The sequence below is a fragment of the Rutilus rutilus genome (genome assembly GCF_951802725.1).
Source record: "Rutilus rutilus genome assembly, chromosome: 6".
NCBI classification, from domain to species: Eukaryota; Metazoa; Chordata; class Actinopteri; order Cypriniformes; family Leuciscidae; genus Rutilus; species Rutilus rutilus.
This window is the reverse complement of record NC_140214.1, coordinates 7,607,417-7,630,804: the sequence shown is the minus strand read 5'-3', so window position 1 is coordinate 7,630,804 and position 23,388 is coordinate 7,607,417. Positions and strand designations below refer to the sequence as shown.

The 23,388-nt window shown below is 42.2% G+C and overlaps 1 pseudogene across 1 annotated transcript; it reads left to right on the top strand.

Annotated features, from left to right (window-relative positions):
* The first annotated feature begins 4,187 nt into the window (after positions 1-4,187).
* Positions 4,188-20,523, top strand: LOC311292361 (E3 ubiquitin/ISG15 ligase TRIM25-like; annotated as a pseudogene). The gene is made up of 5 exons (XR_014630281.1): positions 4,188-4,383; positions 4,516-5,097; positions 9,167-9,262; positions 9,405-9,638; positions 20,464-20,523. The product of XR_014630281.1 is annotated as an E3 ubiquitin/ISG15 ligase TRIM25-like (transcript).
* The last annotated feature ends 2,865 nt before the right edge of the window (positions 20,524-23,388 follow it).

Genomic DNA, 23,388 nt, shown 5'->3' with positions numbered 1-23,388 from the left:
GTCCCTTTTGAGCCACGGGGGAAACGGGTACGGATTGAAAAACCAAAGCAACTGTAGGCTACGGTTTACAAATCTGAGCACAGCTGTGACTTTTTCTCTGGTAGCCTACTTTTGGCGTAGGATATTTATTTCCGTCAAGGTCAGGCTGCGATGTCAAATGTATTCCCAGGAATGAGTGATGCGCTTTCCGCTTTTAAAGGGTTAGTTCACCCAAAAATGAAAATTCTGTCAGTAATTACTCACCCTCATGTTGTTCCAACCCCGTAAGACCTTCGTTCATCTTCGGAACACAAATTAAGATATTTTGGGTGAAATCTGAGCGCTGGATCACTCCTCCATAGACTTCTAGGAGACCGAAACTTGCTGGCCCAGAAAAGTTATTAAAGAGATCGTTAATATAGTCCAAGTGACTACAGTGGCTCAATCTTAAGTATATCAAGCGACGAGAATACTTTTTGTGCGCAAAAAAACAAAAAAAATAACGACTTTATTCCACTATTCATTTCCTTCTATCTGGACCTCGAGTTAGTTCAGGTAGTGTTTTTGCGCAGCGCGTCTGTGTTACACGTCACCACGTAGGCGTATAAACGCTAGATGTCTTATGGCGCAGTCACTTCCGGCATCACCGTTCGGCCATCTTATCACAGGCAGGCTTAAAGGTATAGTGGAGGATCTTTCCGAATTTTAGATAAGACCCGCCCTCTCCACTTTTTGAATAAGTTTGATTGATTCACCAGAATGATTGACAATTAGGAGGACCAATAGGTGATCCACCCGGAAGTAAAAAATCCTCCGCTATACCTTTAATGTAAGGTCAGGTGAGTGATCAGAACGCACACAAATCCTCTTATCTCGCTGAAATCTTGACGGATTTACAAACGGTTTGGTTTCTTACAAACGTTATTAACGTGGCTATAATTCCGAATGCTTGAACATGTATGTTATAATTATTCATATGTATGCAGTGTCATAACTACATCTCTGACGTTTATAACAAACCAAACCGTTTGAAAATCGGTAGAAAATTGAGCAAGTTCTGGTTATTTAAAAGTTCATGCACCATTAAACGAGTGAGCGAGCTGTCTGTGGCAAGATGGCCGCCACGTGCGGACGTCGACCTCCATTGGCCAGCAGCGCGCATGAGACATCTAGCCTTTATTATATGATATCTATGGGCTAACCTCCCTTTAGACACTTTGGTCAGTTCAAGAATAATTTATGCAATTGTAGGCTATATTGTTTATTTTAATGAATTAAAACAGCAGTTTCATGTCTATAGTATATTCCCTTACGAAAAAAAAGCATACTTCAAGTTCATTTTATGAAGTATACTTGAGTAATGTTCAAGTATATTTTTAAGTATACTTTATGTAGTAAGTATACTAATGTCAATATGTACTAGTAGTAAACTTGTAAGTGTACTATTTTAATACCGCTTGGGACTAAATTGGCCCACTTGAAGTATATAAAAGTATATGTTTAAGTGTACTATAAGTGTAACAGTAGTAAACCTTAAGTGCACAACTAGTTCATAATTATGTTTCTCATTTGTACTGCAAGTGAACTTATGGGTATACTAGTAGTTTACTATTTTAATACTTGTAGCAACTTTGAAGTATACTCTCAGTAAACTACTAGTTTAGTAGTTTTATACTACAAGTTTTCTTTAAGTGAACTTAACATCATACTTATAGTTTACCATTTATATATTATTTTTGCTCTTTTAGTGTACTCTCAGTAAACTACTAGTTTAGTAGTTTTATACCGCAAGTATATTAGAAAGTTTTCTTTTAGTGTACTCTCAGTAAACTACTAGTTTAGTAGTTTTATACTACAAGTTTTCTTTAAGTGAACTTAACATCATACTTATAGTTTATATTTATATACAAGTTTTGCACTATACTACTATGTTCAAATGTTATTTTTTATACTTGAAAAATACCTTTAACTCTACTTTAATTTTAAAAACCTTTTATTAGCTTCATGCATCCTTTTTTATCAACACTTGAATGTCTGTAAGTTTCATAAAGAAAGGCAACATTTTAAACAAAATCACATTTTTGTCAAAGACTACATGCCTTGATCAGATTCAGAACGATGATCAAACACAGATGGAGTAAATCGAGTCCGACACCCCCACAGCTTCAGTCGTTTTCTATTAATGGGTTACGCTTCATTTGGAAACATTAAGCAGTTTTGATTTACAAGCTGTTTAATGTTTGATGATCACATTATTTTACATTTGAGTGAGCAATCTTCTATCACTTCTATCACAGTCAATGGTGGGGAAAAGTTGAATTAAAGTAAATTCCTATGTACACCAGTGGACTAGCCTACACAAAAATTCAGATACGCAGAATTAGAAACATATCTGTTTTATATCAATATTTTAATCAATATTTTCAAACAAAGTTTCATAAGACTGTATATGAAAAACGATGTAAAAAAAGTATATTTAATAGGCTACTTGATCAAAAGAGTTAACACAACAAGCCAAGTATACTTTGAGTAATTTAACTTTTAAGTATATCTCGATCAAAAGATTGAGTACAAGTATATGCCAAATATTCTTGGACTTTTCTCTCAGTATAAGTCAAGTACACTTAAGTGTAATTAAGTATATTTTTGAGAAGTATATAAAATGTAGACTGAAAGTATGCTTTCTTCTTTTTAGTTGAAAAGAAGTATACTAATAGAACACTTGAATAAACTTATTTTCCATGCTTATTTTATTTACTCTATAAGCTATTCCACCCGAAAGTTTGTTACTATATAAAGCTGAACATGTTAGTTTATACAACATTGTGTAATATTATGTTTTTAAAAAAGTATTTAATAATCTACTCAATCAAAATAGTAAACACAAGTACAAGCCAAGAATACTTAGAATACTTAATTATACTTTTAAGTATATCTCGATCAACAAGTAGAGGCCAAATATACTTAGACTTTTCTGTCAGTATAAGTCAAGTATACTTAAGTGGAATTTGAAGTATATTTCTGAGAAGTACATAGAGTATATTTCTGAGAAGTATATAAAAAGTAGACTGAAAGTATACTTTCTTATTTTTTAGTTTAAAAGAAGTATACTAATAGCACACTTGAATAAACTTCTTTTTCGTAAGGGTTGTTCCACTGGTCGAGGTTGATATTGGATTTAAAAAGTAATTAGTAGCCTAATAAGTAGCCTAATGTAATACTTTTTAGAAAGTGTAGTTAGAGTAGCCTAATCTAATTACACTGTTGAAGATGTAATTAGTAGCAAGCAATTTATTACCTTTTAAGCCTAACTCAAGGCTGGAATAAAACCTGAGCAAAAGTCGTGTAGTGTATTCCAGGCTTTACCCAACATTTTCCCCAAAACACTTGGAATATACGACACGTGTTGCATCATTCTGTGATACTTTTGCGTCTTTTTTAAAAAGCTTGATGCTGGTCGCTATTCATTCATTACCATTTTTTTAAAGAAAGTTATCCTTTTGTGGTTCATAAAAAGAAGGGCTTATTGTATAGTCCTAATAAAGGCCTGGTATACATAACCAATAACAAAAATAATAATGAACTGTTATTTAATCAAATATCAACACATTTGATAGGTTTTATAAGAACGCCATTGTATTTTTTTTATTATTATGTAGATTAGAAAAATTCGTTTTACCACAAAAAATAAAGTAGGCTATGTAAGAGTTATTAGAATTATAGCCTATATATATATATACTACAAGAGAAATTATGCATGTGTTCTTTTTTGAAGAGTGGTTCTTTTTTGTCATGTACACATACAAAAAAACGATACAGAAAAAGAAGAAAAAAAAAGACTAAAAAACTTTAAAACAAAACAAAATATTATCAAACAAGAAAGTGGTTTCATAATACTTTTATAGTATTGTTCAAATTTTGCCATGCTATAGATGTACACATAGAAAAACAGCTCCTCACAGCTATGTGTTTGGGTTCAATTGCCAACCCCTATCATCAGCCTCTTCTGCTGTTATAGCCTATATATATATCGCTACCATTTTTTTTTTTTTTTTTTACTATTGTTATTTTAGCAAAAACAGTATTTTTACTAAAATACTGACAAGCATTAGAAAACAGTTTGTGAGTGCCATCTATTGCCAGATGCCTGGATGTGTATTTACACAAACTAGGAACAGCTTAAACTACTTTCACTTTCTCAACGCAGAACGAGGAAACGCTTCGGTATCAGATGAAGAGCAACTTAAGGACTTATTGTATATTTCCATTTGCGTAATCTACATGCAGTGGAAAGTTGGAAGTCAGTACAGCTGTCTGTGCAGATCTTCTGAATATAATACTATATTTAATAGGCTACATATAGTTGTTATGCTTATTGCAAGACAGATTGGTTCTTATCAAGAGGTGAGTCGCACCTTACAAACACACCTGTTTTGCACACGTCTCAAGACTGGAAACACTTCTCAGTTGAGAGAAATTGAAACGTTAGTGTTGTTCAGCCGTTGTATAACTATGTGTATCTGTTTGCTTGTACAGTGAAATGGCAGAAGCCTGTATTTCAGTGGCTCAGGATCAGTTCAGCTGTTCAATCTGTCTGGATCTACTGAAGGATCCAGTGACCATCGCCTGTGGACACAGTTACTGTATGAGCTGCATTACAGACTGCTGGAATAAAGAGGATCAGAAGAGAGTTTACAGCTGCCCTCAGTGCAGACAGACCTTCACTCCAAGACCTGCTTTAAACAAGAATGTGGTGTTTGCTGAAATGGTGGAGACACTGAAGAAGGCAAAAGTCCAAACAGCTCGTCCTGCTCTCAGTTATGCTGGACCTGGAGATGTGGAGTGTGACGTCTGTACTGGAAGGAAACGCAAAGCTTTAAAGTCCTGTATGATGTGTTTGAACTCTTACTGTCATAGTCACCTTGAACAACATGACAGTTTCTTTAAAGATATAAAACACAATTTGATTAATGCCACTGTACGACTGCAGGAGATGATCTGCTCTCAACATGACAGACTGATGGAGGTTTACTGTCGTACTGACCAGCGATGTATTTGTTTGATGTGTGTGATGGATGAACACAAAAATCAATTAAGGCAGAGATGGCTGAGAAACAGATAGGAGAAGCACATACTATGGGCTACTGTGTATGTGGTGTGTAAATGTATGTTCATGATGCAATACAGTAAGAGTTTACCGAAAAATGCACGTCATATGAAGAGGAACCAGAAAAATGCACATCATATAAAGAGGAACCAGACACTTCGTCGGAAAAAGCGGCACGAATTTACAGATTATACTATAGATTATCTGTAAATCTGTTAGAACTGTAAAATGATTAGTTTACACATAAATGAAAATGATGTCATCATTTATTCACCCAGTTTATTCATACCAAATCCTTTCTTTCTTTCTTTCTTTCTTTCTTTCTTTCTTTCTTTCTTTCTTTCTTTCTTTCTTTCTTTCTTTCTTTCTTTCTTTCTTTCTTTCGTGGAACACAGAAGGTGGATTGTTTTTCCCATATAGTGCAATGAATGAAGAAAGAAGCTATCAAAATTAAAAAAAATATCACTACGATGGTCAAAACAACATATATATATATATATGTGTGTATGTATGTATATATATATATATATATATATATATATATACTGTGTATATATATATATATATACTGTATATATGTATATATATGTTGTATTGACCAATCATAGTGATACTTTTTGTGTTTTTTTGAATATATATATATATATATATATATATATGTGTGTGTGTGTGTGTGCTATGTTACAATCTTCTTGAGCCATATGATAGCTTGTATGTAGAAAATACCAAAAAATAAGTTGTTTCACTGATAATCTTCCTCTTTTCCAACAATCTGAAATGGATGAAAATCGCCTCGGTTACGACTGTAACCTCGGTTCCCTGAAGAGGGAACGAGCGTTGCGTCGAGATTGACGCTATGGGGAACGCCTTGCGTGATGATATCTTGAAGCACATGTAAAATCAGTCCAATGGTGTGGCGGAACGTCAGAGGCGGGTGACGTCACGTACCAGGAAGCTATAAAGCCTGTTCGAAACCGAAAGCGTTAGCTTCGTAAAGTCTGAAGTAGTCGCTGACAGGCATGAAGGAGATATGGCAAGGTGACGCAACGCTCGTTCCCTCTTCAGGGAACCGAGGTTACAGTCGTAACCGAGGCGTTCCCTTTCAAGGGAACTCGCGTTGCGTCGAGATTGACGCTATGGGGAACGTCTATACCAACGTCACCATAGCTACCAATGTCTGTCCTGTGTGAATCGAGTGAGCAGCACTAGGATGACAAAACCTGAGACCCTGGAGTAGAGTCCAAGTCCAGAGAGTGAAATCTGACGAAGGTGTGCGGTGAGGACCAGCCTGCCGCATCACAAACGTCCTGTAGGGAAACTCCTGATATAAGGGCCTTGAAGGCCGCCATAGGAGAAGGCTGTCCGGCCGCCTCATAAGCAAGTGAAATGGCCTCAACCACCCACTTGCTCATTCTTTGCTTAGATGCAGGGGACCCTTTACTTGGGAACCCAAAACACACAAACAATTGATCAGTTTTACGCCACAGGGCAGCTCTGTGGACATAGGCATCTAACGCCCGAACTGGGCAAAGCAAATTATTTCTTTCCTGGTCCGCATTCTGAAAAGGAGGAGGACAGAAGGCCTGCAGAATAATAGGTCTGACCACATTAGTGGGGACCTTAGGGACATAACCTGGTCTTGGATAGAGAAATGCCTTGACCATACCAGGTGCAAACTCTAAGCATGAGGGGGCAACCGACAATGCCTGTAAATCCCCTATTCTCTTAAGAGACGAGATGGCGAGGAGGAAAAGAGCTTTCAATGTTAAAAACTTAGCAGGAACCTCCTCTATAGATTCAAAGGGAGCCAGGGAAAGACCTTGCAGAGCAATGGCCAAATCCCAAGTGGGCACCCTGGAACGAGCTGCAGGCCTCAGCCTCAAAGTGCCACGGAGGAAACGAGATACCAAAGGGTCCTTCCCCACAGACATTCCACCCAAAGGAATGTGGTAAGCACCTATGGCCGCCACATAAACCTTTAAAGTGAACGGGGTTAGACCTGCAGTGAACCGCTCTTGCAGGAATTCCAGCACTGTACCAACTGGGCAGTTAACTGGGTCCAGCCGACGGTCACTACACCAAGAAGTGAAAACTCTCCACTTCAGGGCATAAAGTTTCCTCGTGGAGGGAGCTCTGGACTGTAGAATGGTCTCTACAACCTCAGATGAGAGACCTGACTCTATGAGCTAGGCCCCCTCAGAGGCCAAGCCCACAGGTTTCACAGTTCTGGTCGAGGGTGAAATATCGAGCCCTCCGCTTGGGACAGAAGGTCCCTCCTGACGGGTAGCTCCAGAGGAGGCCCGTCGAGGAGAGACACTAGATCGGGGAACCATACTCTGCCCGGCCAGCGCGGGGCTACAAGAAGTAGGGAAATCCGGTCCCTGCGAACTCTCTCCAGAACTCCCGGGAGCAGAGCGATTGGGGGAAAAGCATATAGACGTAGCCTCGGCCACGTCTGTACCATAGCGTCCAGTCCGAGAGGAGCTGGATGCGTGAGGGAGAACCAAAGGAGGAAACAGGAGGAAACGCTCTGCTTCTGAGTGGCGCGATGCGAAGAGCTCATTTTAGATGAGTGAGGCTGCTCCTGCTCAGCAGCCTCCTGATAAGAACGGCAGGGGAGGAGTTTTCGAAGGGCAGCTGCCTGTTTAGAAGCTTCTTGAAACTTTTCTACAGCAGTATTAACAGCATTGCCAAAGAGACCCGAAGTAGAAATGGGCTCATCCAAGAGAAAATAATTTTCCTTCTCCTTAATGTTACTGAGGTTGAGCCACAGATGCCTCTCAGTGGCCACCAGGGCTGCCATAGAGCGGCCGATGGATTTAGCCGTCTCCTTGGTGGCCCTGAGAGACAGATCTGTGGCTCTACGCAACTCACACACCACCTCAGGACCAATACCCCCGCCCTCATCTAAATCGCCCAATAATTCTGCTTGGTAAGCCTGCAGCAAGGACATAGTGTGTAAACACGCTGCAGCTTGACCAGCGGCGGAATATGCTTTGCCCACCAGAGAAGATGTAACTCTGACGGGCTTAGTGGGCAACGTCGGAGCCTTTAGGGAAGATGCCGTTGCTGGAGAGAGATAGCTCGCAAGCGTCTCCTCCACCTTCGGCATTTCCCCATAACCATGCTCTTTATATTTATGTATAGAGGAATAATTGGATGTTTGTGCATTATAAACTCTATATGAGACCGGCTTATCCCACAAGATCGGGGAAAAACGGTAGTCTCTGACACTGAGGTTGTGACCTAGATGGCAGAAAACGTTCGTCGAGCTTGCTTTTACGAACGTCCTGCTTCTCTGATGGCCACTCAATATTTAGTCTTTCGACTGCTCTGGTCACAACCTCTAATAGCTCTTCAAATGCATGAGAGTGAGGTGGCGAATCCTCAGACTCAGCATCAACACTAACAACATCCAGTTCCTCAGAACTGGATAGTTGCAGTGTTGGTGCCTCAATCGGGGTGGAAGGAACCGCAACACGTGCTTCCGAACCCCGAGAAGAGGCACTAGATCTATCAGGTGAAGGTTGAGATAGGGCTGGGCCCGTCTCAGACCCCTCTGATAAATCCATTTGCTGAACCCCAGGTATGCGATCAATGCCGTGCCTCGGCAGCGGCGGGACCAGATCCCTGGGGAACGCGATCCTGAACGTCCTTGCGAAAGAACGCCAGGCGGGATCGGAGCGTACGCAGAGGTAGCACTTCACAGTCAGCACCCTCGAGTCCCTTGTAAGGGAACTCAGATATGCAAGAACCATTGCTGTTTGCCATTAAATTGTATATCCTGACCTGTACCAATTTAGTTAATTTCAGAGTGTTAGAGAAGAGGAAGATTATCAGTGAATCATGACTTAAAATCACAAAGTTATTGTATGACATCAGAAGATGCAGAAAAATCTGCATGGATTTAGTCACTTTCACTTTTATTATACAGAAAATAATGTCTAGGATATTTTTCAAAACAATTTGTGAAATAAAGTCATACAGGTTTAAAACAATAAGTAAATGATGACAGAATTTTATTTTGGATGAACTATTCCTCTAAGGAGGATTGCTGATGTTTACTGTTATCTGTTACAGAAAGCCTTAGGTGACATTCAAAGAAAGTTCCAGCAGAGAATCCAGGAAAGAGCGAAGGAGCTTCGGGAGCTGAAAGAGGCTGTGAAGACACATTGGGTGAGTTTTAATTTTTAATGTGAAATGTTTCCAGTTCTGTCAGGACTTCAGTCATTACATCATTGAGAGTCCCAGTGTACACTTCCAGTCCCACTGATGAAGCCCATGAGTGAAAGGTCTGATTGTCTGTGTGTCCTAACAGCACTCTGCACAGGCAGCAGTGGAGGACAGTGAGAGGATCTTTACTGAACTGATCCGCTCCATCGTGGAAAGCCGATCTGATGTGACACGGACGATCAGAGATCAGGAAGAGGCACAAGTGAGTCGAGCTGAAGGACCCTTGAAGCGACTGGAGCAGGAGATTGATGATCTGAGGAGGAGAGAAGCTGAGCTGAAGCAGCTTTTACACACCGATGATCACATACATTTCCTTCAGGTAACTGAGATATGAAAAATTTGAACTTTAGGATTAAATATACAGGGAGGTTATTAAACATAACCTTTAATTGACCCTAAATGGCATAACCTTTAAAACCTAAACTGAAGTACATTTACATTTACATTTATTCATTTAGCAGATGCTTTTATCCAAAGCGACTTACAAATGAGAACAATAGAAGCAGTTAAAGTAACAGTAGGACAACAATATGCAAGTGGTATGACCCTTCTCAGTTTAATCTAACGCAGAATTTTTTATTTTATTTTTTATAGAACATAGTTACTTGCAAGGCAAGTTTATTTATATAGCACATTTCATACACAATGGCAATTCAAAGTGCTTTACATAGAAGAAATTAAAATAATAAAAAGAAATAAGAATAATTAAAACAGTTTAGAAAAATTAAATAAAATACAGTACAGTACAAACAGTCGGACGAACAGCGGCACAGTGCTCATTCAGTAAATGCATAGCTAAACAGATGTGTTTTGAGTCTGGATTTGAATGTGACTACAGTAGGAACACATCTGATCTCCTCTGGAAGCTGGTTCCAGCTGCGGCTGGCATAATAGCTAAAAGCAGATTCGCCATGCTTAGAGTGAACTTGGTATTTCTAGCTGATATGATCCTAATGATCTGAGTGATCTGTTGGGTTTATATTCAGTGAGCATATCTGCAATATATTGAGGTCCTAGGCCATTGAATGATTTATATACCAGTAATAATACTTTAAAATCAATCCTAAATTTAACTGGGAGCCAGTGTAAAGACCTGAGGACTGGTGTGATATGTTCATATTTTCTGGTTCTGCTCAGAATCCTGGCGGCAGCGTTCTGTATGAGCTGCAACTGTCTTATGGTCTTTTTGGGAAGGTCAGTGAGGAGTCCATTACAATAATCCATCCTGCTGGTGATGAAAGCATGCACAAGTTTCTCTAAGTCTTGTCTGGAAACAAAGCATCTAATTCTTGCAATATTTTTCAGATGATAGTATGCTGATTTAGTTATTGCTTTGACATGACTACTGAAACTAAGGTCTGACTCTAGTGTCACACCAAGATTCCTGACTTGATGTTTAGTTGTTTGACCCCTAGAGTGAAGGTATGCGTTCACCTTGAGAACCTCATCTTTGTTTCCAAATGCAATGACTTCAGTTTTGTCTTTGTTTAACTGAAGAAAGTTTTGACACATCCAACTGTTGACTTCATCAATGCATTGGCACAGGGAGTCAATGGGGCTGTAATCGTTAGGCGATAGGGCTAAGTAAATCTGTGTGTTGTCTGCATAGCTGTGGTTAGCAATTTGGTTCTTTCTCATTATTTGGCTCATTGGGAGCATATACAGGTTGAACAGGAGTGGTGCAAGAATTGAGCCTTGAGGGACTCCACATGTCATGGATGTCCATTCAGACTTATGGTCTCCTATACTCACATAATAACCTCTCCCATCTAAGTATGACCTGAACCATTTTAGGACTATCCCAGAAAGCCCCACCCAGTTTTCCAGCCTGTCAAGAAGTATGTTATGATCGACAGTGTCAAATGCAGCACTGAGGTCGAGTAGTACCAGCACTGATAATTTGCCTGAATCAGTATTTAAGCGAATATCGTTTATTATCTTTATGAGCGCTGTCTCTGTGCTGTGGTGCGGTCGGAAACCAGATTGAAAATTGTCAAAGGATCCATTCGAGCTTAAGAATTTGTTCAGCTGATTGAAGACAACTTTTTCAATGATCTTGCCTATGAAAGGAAGATTTGAGATCGGTCTATAGGTGCTTAATATGGTCTTATCCAGATTGCTCTTTTTCAGGAGGGGCTTGACAACTGCACTTTTCAGGGAGTTTGGAAAACTCCCAGAGAGAAGTGAGGCATTTACCACTTCTAGAAGATCTGCTTCTAAACTGTTTAACACACTTTTGAAAAAAGATGTGGGAAGTGTGTCAAGGGCGCATGTTGATGTTTTAAGGTGCTGTACGGTTTCTTCCAAAATGTTGCCATCAATTTCTTTGAAATCAGACATAGTAACTACTTTCTCAGGTGGTCTGATCTGTCTGACCCCAGCGCAACTCAAGTATGTGCTGATCACCTTTCTGATATTATTGATTTTCTCAGAGAAGAAGGAAGCAAACTCACTGCACTTGTTGTCTGAGAGCATTTCACTGGGAATCTGGCTTGGGGGGTTTGTCAGTCTCTCTACAGTAGCAAAAAGAGTGCGTGTGTTGTTTAAATTGCTGTTTATAATATTTGAGAAGAAAGTCTGTCTAGCTTTGCCTAGCTCCATATTGAATGCATGGAGGCTGTCTTTGTAGATGTTATAATGGACTACAAGTTCCCTTTCAAGGGAACTCGCGTTGCGTCGAGTTTGACGCTATGGGAACGCTTTGCGTGATGATGTCTTGAAGCACATGTAAAATCAGTCCAATGGCGTGGCGGAACGTCAGATGCGGGTGACGTCACGTACCAGGAAACTATAAAGCCTGCAAGAAAACAGAGAGCGGCAGCTTCTGTGTCTTCAGTAGCGCTCTATGTGGAATCTGTCTCTGTCTATTTATTGTTGTCTTGTCACTGAAAGCAATTATGTCCAGCGAACAGTTCAGAATGTGTGTGCATCCCTGCCCGCGTTTTATTACGGGTAGGGACACTCACGTTCTGTGCATTGTTTGTTTGGGAGAGGAGCATGCCCAGTCAGCACTCGAGGGTGCTGGCTGTGTGCATTGCGAGGCGCTGTCCATGCGCTCGCTCCGATCCCGGCTGAGCTTCTTCCGGGAAGCTCGCGGTCCCCAGGGCTCGGGTCCCGCTGCTGCCGAGGCACAGCGGCGATCTCAGTCCTGGGGTTCGCAAATGGATCTATCAGCGGGGTCTGAGACGGGCTCTGCCCTATCTCAGCCCTTACCTGATAGATCCGGTGTCTCTCATCAGGGTTCGGAAGCACGCGCGGCGGTTTCTTCCCCCCCCGGTGATTGAACAAACACTGCAATTGTCCAGTTCTGAGGAACTGGATGTTGTTAGTGTTGATGCTGAGTCTGAGGAAGCCCCACCTCAGTCTCATGCATTTGAAGAATTGCTGGATGTAGTGACAAGAGCGGTTGATAGACTATGTATTGAGTGGCCAACTGATAAACAGGACGTTCGTTCAAAAAGTAAACTTGACGAACGCTTCCTGCCCTCACGTGCACAACCACAACGCCGAAATCTGCCGTTTTTTCCCGATCTCCACACTGAGGTGTCGAGATCGTGGGAGAAACCAGTTTCCTATAGAGTTTTTAATCCACAAACCATGAATTATTCCACTATATCTGGGTATAAAGAGTATGGTTATGGGGAGATGCCGAAGGTGGAAGAGACGCTTGCGAGCTATCTCTCTCCAGCGACGGCATCTTCCCTGAAAGCTCCGGCGTTGCCTAATAAGCCCCTCAGAGTCACATCTTCTCTGGTGGGCAAGGCTTATTCAGCGTCTGGTCAGGCTGCAGCGTGTCTTCATACTATGTCACTGCTGCAGGCTTATCAGGCTGAATTATTGTGTGATTTGGATGAGGGCGGGGGTATTGGTCCTGAGGTGGTTGCTGAACTACGCAGAGCCACAGATTTGTCTCTCAGGGCCACCAAGGAGACCGCTAAATCAACCGGGCGGTCTATGGCAGCCCTGGTGGCCACTGAGAGGCACCTGTGGCTCAACCTCAGCGACATTAAAGACAAAGAGAAGAATGTTCTTTTAGATTCTCCGGTTTCTACGCATGGTCTCTTTGGCAACGCTGTTACTGCTGCTGTGGATAAGCTTCAGGAAGCATCTAAGCAGGCAGCTGCTTTGCAAAAACTTCTCCCCCGCCGATCTTTTCATGAGGCTGCTGAGCGGGAGCAGCCTCACTCATCAAAAAAGAGCACTGAATATCGTGCGACTCAAAAACAGAGCGTGTCCTCCCGTGCTCCCCCACGTAAATCTCGGGGACACGGAGGGCACGCTCAAACCCAGCAGCCTTCGAGGGGTAGGACGGATCTGCGGACCGTGATTACCGCCAAGAAGGCTGCTGGGAAAAAGTCCTGACGTCCGAGGGCTCAGGACATATGAGGGTAGTCCCCCCCGAAGTGCAGCGGTCAACACCTCTTTTTACGGTGCCCGTCTCCCTTCGGTACCCTCAGGGGACCGTTCTGCCAACCCTGCCACCTCTGGTGTTTCAGGGCGCAGCGGTCTCCGGCGAGCACATATCTCAAGGACCACCCGGAAACGTAGTGGCCTCGGGATGCCCGCCCCCTCCGAGGAGGGTGTTAGAGCAGTCCGTTCAGTCGTTCCCTGCCGGTGCGCCGTTACAGGGCGACGAACCGACTACTCAACAACAACAGAACCCAGAAGTCAGTCTCGAGAGACTGGTACCTCTAGTAGAATCTTTGACAGCGTGGAAGCTACTGTCAAATGTTTCTCGTTGGGTCCTGCAGACCGTGGAAAAAGGGTATCAGATACAATTCAAGAAACGCCCACCTCGGTTTATGGGGGTCCTGCCCACAGTGGTGGGCCCCGAGCAGGTTCTGGTTATGGAACAGGAAGTAAACACTCTGTTAGAGAAAGGGGCCATAGAGTATGTACCTCCCTCCAACAGGGAAACCGGGTTTTACAGCCGGTACTTCATAGTTCCAAAAAAGGACGGGGGATTGCGTCCCATTTTAGATCTTCGAGTTCTGAACGAGTCAGTCATGCAGCTCAAGTTCAAAATGTTAACATTGAGACAAATCGTGCCACAGATCAGGTCCGAGGACTGGTTTGTCACGATAGACCTCAAGGACGCATATTTCCATATTTCCATCCGTCCGTGTCATTGGAAGTTCCTGAGGTTTGCTTTCGGGGGCAAAGCATACCAATATCGAGTTCTTCCATTCGGCCTGGCTTTATCACCCCGCACTTTCACCAAATGCGTGGATGCAGCTCTGGCGCCACTGCGCCTCCAGGGTATTCGCATCATGAACTACATCGACGATTGGTTGATTTTAGCTCAGTCGCATCAGGTAGCGGTTCAACATCGAGATGTTGTTCTCGCCCATATGAGAGAGTTGGGGTTACGGCTGAACGCCAAGAAGAGTGTGCTCACTCCTCTCCAGAGGACCACTTTTCTAGGCGTGGTATGGGATTCAGTGCTGATGCAGGCGCGCCTGTCACCTCCACGCATAGAGTCCATCCTTGCAGCTGTGAAATATGTAAAGCTAGGCCAGCTACTCACTGTCAAACAGTTCCAGAGACTGTTGGGTCTCATGGCAGCAGCTTCCAACGTGATACCTTTTGGACTGCTACACATGAGGCCCCTGCAGTGGTGGCTCAGGACCAGGGGGTTTTCCCCGAGGGGCAACCCATTTCGCACAATCAAGGTCACGCGGCGATGCCTACGTGCCTTGGTTATGTGGAAGAAACCTTGGTTCCTGTCCCAGGGCCCAGTGCTGGGAGCTCCTTGTCGTCGCAAACTGCTAACGACGGATGCTTCCCTCACGGGCTGGGGAGCGATCCTGGAGGGTCGCTCGTCTCAAGGTCTGTGGGAAGACCATCATCGTTCCTGGCATATCAATCGCCTAGAGATGTTAGCTGTCTTCCGGGCTCTGAGGAGCTTCATCACAGATCTCAGGGGACACCATGTGTTAGTGCATACGGACAACACGTCGGTAGTCGCCTATATCAACCACCAAGGGGGTTTGCGCTCGCGCCCATTATCCAATCTGGCACGCCATATCCTCTTGTGGTCCCAGGGGAAGTTGCTGTCTCTCAGGGCAGCTTACATCCCCGGGGTCCAGAATATAGGAGCAGACACTCTGTCGAGACAGGGGCTGAGGCCCGGGGAATGGAGGCTCCACACCGAGGTGGTGGAGCTGATATGGAGGGAGTTTGGCCAAGCTCAAGTGGATCTGTTTGCGTCTCGAGAGACGTCTCACTGTCCACTTTGGTTCTCCCTCACGCATCCAGCTCCTCTGGGACTGGATGCTATGGTGCAGACGTGGCCGAGGCTACGTCTGTACGCTTTTCCCCCAGTTGCTCTGCTCCCGGGAGTTCTGGAGAGAGTTCGCAGGGACCGGGTTTGCCTGCTTCTTGTAGCCCCGCGCTGGCCGGGCAGAGTATGGTTTCCCGATCTTGTGTCGCTCCTCGACGGGCCTCCTCTGGAGCTACCCGTCAGGAGGGACCTTCTGTCCCAGGCAGAGGGCTCGATATTTCACCCTCGGCCAGAACTGTGGAACCTGTGGGCTTGGCCTCTGAGGGGGCCCAGCTCATAGAGTCAGGTCTCTCAACTGAGGTTGTTGAGACCATTCTACAGTCCAGAGCTCCCTCCACGAGGAAACTTTATGCCCTGAAGTGGAGAGTCTTCACTTCTTGGTGTAGTGTCCGTCGGTTGGACCCAGTTAACTGCCCAATTGGTACAGTGCTGGAGTTCCTGCAGGACCGGTTCACTGCAGGTCTGACCCCGTCCACTCTAAAGGTCTATGTGGCGGCCATAGGTGCTTACCACATTCCTTTGGGTGGAATGTCTGTGGGGAAAGACCCTTTGGTATCTCGTTTCCTTCGTGGCACTTGGAGGCTGAGGCCTGCAGTTCGCTCTAGGGTGCCACCATGGGATCTGTCCATTGCTCTGCAAGGCCTTTCCCTGGCTCCCTTTGAGCCCATTGAGGAGGTTCCTGAGAAATTTCTAACTCTGAAAGCTCTTTTCCTTCTTGCTATTTCTTCTCTTAAGAGGATAGGGGATCTCCAAGCACTGTCGGTTGCCCCGTCATGCTTGGAGTTTGCTCCGGGCATGGTGAAAGCTTTTCTTCATCCTAGGCCGGGCTATATCCCCAAGGTCCCCACTAATGTGGCCAGACCTGTTATTCTGCAGGCCTTCTGTCCTCCTCCCTTTCTGAATGCGGACCAGGAGACTAATAATTTGCTTTGCCCAGTCCGGGCATTAGATGCTTATGTCCACAGAGCTGCCCTGTGGCGTAAAAGTGATCAATTATTTGTGTGCTTTGGGTCCCCTAACAAGGGATCTCCAGTGTCTAAGCAAAGGATGAGCAAGTGGGTGGTTGAGGCTATTTCGCTTGCTTATGAAGCGGCCGGGCAGCCTTCTCCTATGGCTGTCCGGTCACACTCTACTAGGAGTATGGCGGCCTCCAAGGCCCTTATTTCAGGAGTTTCTCTCCAGGACGTGTGTGATGCGGCAGGCTGGTCCTCACCGCACACCTTTGTCAGGTTTTACTCCTTGGACCTGGACTCTACACCAGGGTCTCAGGTCCTGTCATCCTAGTGCTGCTCTACATGATTTCACACAGGACAGACACTTGTAGCTATGGGGGCGTTGGTATAGACGTTCCCATAGCGTCAAACTCGACGCAACGCGAGTTCCCTTGAAAGGGAACGCCTCGGTTACGACTGTAACCTCGGTTCCCTGAAGAGGGAACGAGCGTTGCGTCACCTTGCCATATCTCCTTCATGCCTGTCAGCTGCTACTTCAGACTTTACGAAGCTGCCGCTCTCTGTTTTCTTGCAGGCTTTATAGTTTCCTGGTACGTGACGTCACCCGCATCTGACGTTCCGCCACGCCATTGGACTGATTTTACATGTGCTTCAAGACATCATCACGCAAAGCGTTCCCATAGCGTCAAACTCGACGCAACGCTCGTTCCCTCTTCAGGGAACCGAGGTTACAGTCGTAACCGAGGCGTTTTGTCTTCCGCCACATGCGCTCAGCTTTTCAGCATTGTCTTTTCATAATTTGCACTGCTATTGAGTTTCTCCAAGGTGCTTTTTGTCTGCCACTCTTTTTCCTGACTTTAACAGGAGCAATATCATCAATTACACTTTTAACTTTTGAGTTAAAAGAATCAAGGAGAAAATCAACAGAGTCTGCAGATATGCTTGGTGTTAAGGATATAGCCTTCTTAAATAGTACACTAGTGTTCTCATTTAAGCATCTCTTCTTGACAGACACAGATCTACAGTAGCTTCAGTGGCAGGAGAGATCAATATATCAAAGAAAATACAGAAATGATCAGACAGTGCTACATCCTTAATAACAATCGATGAAATGTTTAGACCCTTACTGATAAGAGTGTGTCCACGATTGTGTGTGGGTCCATGTACATGCTGAGTCAGATCAAAAGTTTTTAAAACAGTTTTGATTTCTTTTGCCATATTGTTTTCTGCACTATCTATGTGAATGTTAAAATCTCCAGCAATGGAAAAACAGTCAAACTCTGAGGTAATTGTTGATAACAGTTCTGTAAGTCCTCAGCAAAGGCTGGAGAGTATTTTGGAGGCCTGTAAATAATGATAAGTAAAATGCGTGGAGCACCTTTTAACACAGTACCCAGATATTCGAAAGATGGGTAATTCCCAAATGATATTTGCTTACATTGATAGATCTGTTTTGAATTGATTTCTTTCTGATGTTTGTGACTGAAAGGAGGTTTAAATTCATATCCCCTGTGTTTTAGGAGCCAGCCTGTGTGGGAGTACTATCCTCTGGGGTCATCTGGGCCTTTCCTCTCTTCGCTGCATGTGGCGTGAGATTTCCTGCACTGTATGGGTATTGATTTGGGCGTGTAGAGTGGTTTGTATTATTCACTACACCTTTCTTTATAAGTGGTTTGGGTAATGATCTTGAGAACCGTGCACGTGTGGTGTGTGCTCTTAGGGCTGCGGGTCCGTGGCCCAGTGACTCTTCCTCTTCTTCCCACAGGCGTGGTTACTCCTGTTTTAAGACTGGTGGGTTGTGATTTTAATAATTGACCTAATGTCTATATTTATTAAATTGTGATCCCTCTTTTATAGTATTCAGCATTAAAGTTGATTGTTGATTTAGAATTTCATGACTCCTGTGCAATAAAAGATTTGAGCTTGAAAGTCACGTCTTCGTTCTTCCATTCAGTACTGTCTATTTGAACTTGTGTTGCGTGGGTATTCAACCCCGGTGGCGTAGTCGGTATCAAGTGTGACCTCACGCCATGGTTACATCTGCATAGCATTAAACGAGCTGATGACGTGTGATGACTGCATGAGCAGGGTGCACAGAGGTATGTAAATACATACGTTGACAGGCAGATAGTAAATCGTGATTGGACCAACATTTTATGGTCCTATGCCTTCCACAGACGATATACTGTATAGACACATATATAAATACATTAAGACCACTTAACTTAGTGATTGCTATCGAGATGTGAAGAGACTTTCAACCAGCATAATGAAAACAACAGCGATTTGTTTTGGAACAAATCGCCTGCCTTTAATTGTCGGCTTTACGCCTACTGTAAATGTTACGAATCAGCAGATGGAACTGTTGTCGACGCTCAGAGGCTTGAATCTTTTCCCTGCATGATCAAAGGAAAGCTTTTTCAGAGCTTCACAAGGCTTTATATCTAAACTACTTTATACTGGAATTTTGATTTTAGTAGACAAAATCCAAAATCAGCGCAATGGTAGCAACATAGCGTTCTCACATGACAATCTATTAATGTCTTTCCCCGCTTCCTGATTGCCATGGGCTGCCTTGAGAATCCGCGAAATGATTTACTGGCAGAAAGCGGCTCATAGTCTTCTGATTGGATAAAAAAAGACTCTGACCGCAGTCACATTTCTTTTAAGCGTTAGTGAGAAAGACGTGATTATTCCAGGATCTATTTGAGTGATATCTGTCAGTTAATAATGACATTTGTGTATGCCTATGCAAAGCAGTGTTGTGCCTGACCGCGTTCATTGAACAATAGGCCTAGTTCATGAACTCGTTCATATTCTGGGCGAATGTTATCTGAACGTACTGTATTACTGCCTGATGAACGTTATTGTGAACTCGTTCATTCTGGTGTCTGTGAACGCCACGCTCTCTCAGTTTAACTGCGTTCAATAGAGTGCCAGATTTCTATAGATCCTTCCAGTCGAAACCCCGGCTAAAACACACCGTAAACCGGGCTTAATATGTAACGTTAGCGGAAAAATCACCCAATCTGGCAACACCACCAGCCACCAGTGTCTACTGACTCTATTGTTCGATCTCGTTCATCAAAATGAACAATTCTTTTTTTGAGTCATTTCGTTCATTTAAGGGTCTTTAAATGTTATACTATTTACTGGCAAATTCCCAGAACACATCCACCTACGCAATCTTGATCATATTCTGAATTAAGAAATCATTATAATGCAGTCAAAAATCGTTTACAGGGAACATAAATAATTACTTTACCTTCCGAGTCTTTCGTTCATTTGTCACGTGACCGACGCAATGAATGGATCGTCGAATGGACTCATCACTTACGTTACAAATCAAAACAAAAAGCAGCAAGGAGGCGTCAGATGATCATTTAAACGAGTTTTATGACAAGGTCGGTGAGGATGGGAAAAATCTGACGCACAGCTTGTGTTAAAACCACTGATCTAATGACATTGTCATTCTATATAGATCAGTGGTTAAAACAGATAAAATAATTGTCTGTGGTTCTATATGGGAACTAGTTCATTTTAAAATTTGTGAACTGAACTTTGAACTAGTTCATGTAGAAAGTGAACTATGATCGTAGAGATGATCGTTCACGTGCCGCTAGGGATCTGTCACGTCACATTTACAAGCGCCAAAACGGTATTTAGTGTTTGAATTTCGTAATAAAATTGACAGAATTTGAGAGCTGAGATTTTTTTATATCATAAGTAACCTGCTCTGGCTAGTCTGTCGGTCTCCGTGTCTTTGCTTCGCGATTTTTCTGTGCGTGAGAAAATGGATGTGTGGCGTGAGAGCGTGTGAAAAGTGTCAATTGCGTGAGTCTCACGCTCAATGCGTGAGAGTTGGCAGCCCTAATGCAGCTCTGCTCATACAGTAACTGTGTCCACAGGCGATGGTCACTGGATCCTTCAGTAGATCCAAACAGATTGAACAGCTGAACTGATCCCGAGCCACTGAAATACGGGCTTCTGCCATTTGACTGTACAACACACACAGATAGAGAAATCTACAGTGGGTTAACAACATTAGGTTTCGTTATCTTTGAAAATAAGAACTGAAAGTTTCCTGGCGTTTAAGAGACATGCAAAACAGGTAGGTATATCTGGTGTGACTCACCTGTAGTTTAGTTCAGATAATAAAGAACATCCACTAGGTGTCAGTCTCTCGCTGAAGCCAGGACTGGATGATGGACTACATTCAGCAGACGCATATATTAACCCATTACACAATAAAGAGTCGAAAATTACAAAAAGGTGTGCACATCCTATACCCAAATTAGGCTCAGGTGCAGGAGAAAACAAAAATGTCTGCACTCCACTCACTGAAGTTACAGCTCCATACAGCATACCTATATTTATTTATGAACAGTGCAATTTTGACAGATCAGATCTTAATTACCCAGTGGGCATTTGATGTCAATTTGACATCAAATTGATGTCAAAATTACGTCAAGAAATTGGTCAAAAATGAAAATCAAATTGACGTCAAAGTGTTGATGTCAATTTGATGTCAAGATTTGACCTCTGCTGATGTCATTTTGCCAAACAAAAAGGTGAAACGCATGGCCGTACACTTATTACCAGCTTCACTTAAAACTAACCAGATTTACTTTATTTAATTTCCGGTTTAAATAAATATAATATTTAAATAGTTTAAAATATATTAAACATATTTTGATGACACCATGATGGTGGTTAGCGTTTGCTTTAGTTGTGCTCTTGACCCTTGACTCTTTAATATAAAATTTTCTCTGGCTGCTATAATTGTGTGTTTATAAAGCACAACTGTTGTAGCTAAAAAAGCCATGAGATCAGGAGATGTTGGCGGTTTATTGAAGATGATGACAATATCATCATGTAATTGCCTGAATCACTGATCTTATTCAGTGTCTAATCTTTGGTTATATAGGACTTGTGATTTTAATGTTGTATTATAATATAAGCCATTTAATTTAACAGCTTGAGAATAATGGGGTTTTTTTTATTAATAAAGGATTTTAAAAACATTTAATGCATTAAAGTTAACATTATTACTTAGCTATCAAGAATCAGTGTATGACTCTCAACAATGGTGACAATCAATGAAATGCTTCATGCTGCAGTTCATGCTGGGTACCACCAATCAAAACTCACCCATATCTCCCAGCATGCATTGCAGCTTTAATAAATTATGCAGCTGGAGTTGATCTGATTATCTGGATATTTTGTTTGATTGTCACCATTGTTGAGATTCATACGCTGTTTCTTGATGTCTGTGTGCGTCTAATTAATGCCATAGATGACAGGGTTTTGTGCACTAAATAGTTTTTAAAAAAACAAGTGCATTATTTGATAAACAACACTTCTAGATATGCTGTAGAATCAAATTACTTCTGTCATGAATAAAACCGCTTTTAAACCACAAGTCCCATATAATCAAAGCATTAGACACTGAACATGATCAGGGATTCAGGCAATTACATGATGATATCATCAATAAACAGCCAACATCACCTGATCTCAGTTTCTGATGGCTTTTTTAGCTACAACAGTTGTGCTTTATAAACACACAGTTATAGCAGCCAGAGAAAATTTATATTAAAGAGTCAAGGGTCAAGAGCACAACTAAAGCAAACGCTAACCACCATCATGGTGTCATCAAAATATGTTTAATATATTTTAAACTATTTAAATATTATATTTATTTAAACCGGAAATTAAATAAAGTAAATCTGGTTAGTTTAAGTGAAGCTGGTAATAAGTGTACGGCCATGCGTTTCACCTTTTTGTTTGGCAAAATGACATCAGCAGAGGTCAAACTCTTGACGTCAAATTGACATCAACACTTTGACGTCAATTTGATTTTCATTTTTGACCAATTTCTTGACGTAATTTTGACATCAATTTGATGTCAAATTGACATCAAGGTGCCCGCTGGGTAGGCACCAGGTAGGCTACCTGATCGATCGAAACGTTGCGCTGTTAATATGTATATATATATATATATATATATATATATATATAGAGAGAGAGAGAGAGAGAGAGAGAGAGAGAGAGAGAGAGAGAGAGAGAGAGAGAGAGAGAGAGAGAGAGAGAGAGACTGTGTGGAGCTGTAACTTCAGTGTGTGGACATTTTATTTCTTTTCAGAGTATATCTACACATCTCATTGTTTGCCGTCGTTGATACTGGTTGTTTGTTTGAATCTTTTGAGTTTTTAACAAGGTATTTGATGGGGAAAGATGCAAATGTAAAAGATGTAGTGAATAAATGTTACTAGTGAAAATTGAGGTAAGATGTAAATATGTAAAGATGTAAATACTGGTGTAAATATGAGTACAATAGAGGCAAATATTAGCAACCCGCTAATCACTTTCCAAAATATTTGAGTTTTCTTTGACTTTACCTATAGGGTTAAAATCCCATTGGCTGCATCATGTTTATTTGCACAGCCCTGCTTAACTTGGTCAGATTGCAAATGGTCTCTGCTGCATGCGATAGTCGTTGGTACAAAAATCTTGTTTAAAATGATGTCTGGTTGCTGCAACCACACACTGTGATTGTTTTTAAAAGTTTTAAAATGACGAGACATAGGCTATTGCAATTAGTTAAAATTGGACATTTGAACCAACAAATATTTTATTAATATTTCAACACAGCTGGCAATGGTGTAAAAAGCATGTTATGTTATATTATGAAAATGATTATGCTATATATAATGAAACAGAACAAATAATTGGCTATATGAGCAAATAATAATGGTAAAGGTAAAAATGATATTATACAATGTCATGCAAGGGTATATTAAATATGCACGACGAAGGAATCCGAAAGAACA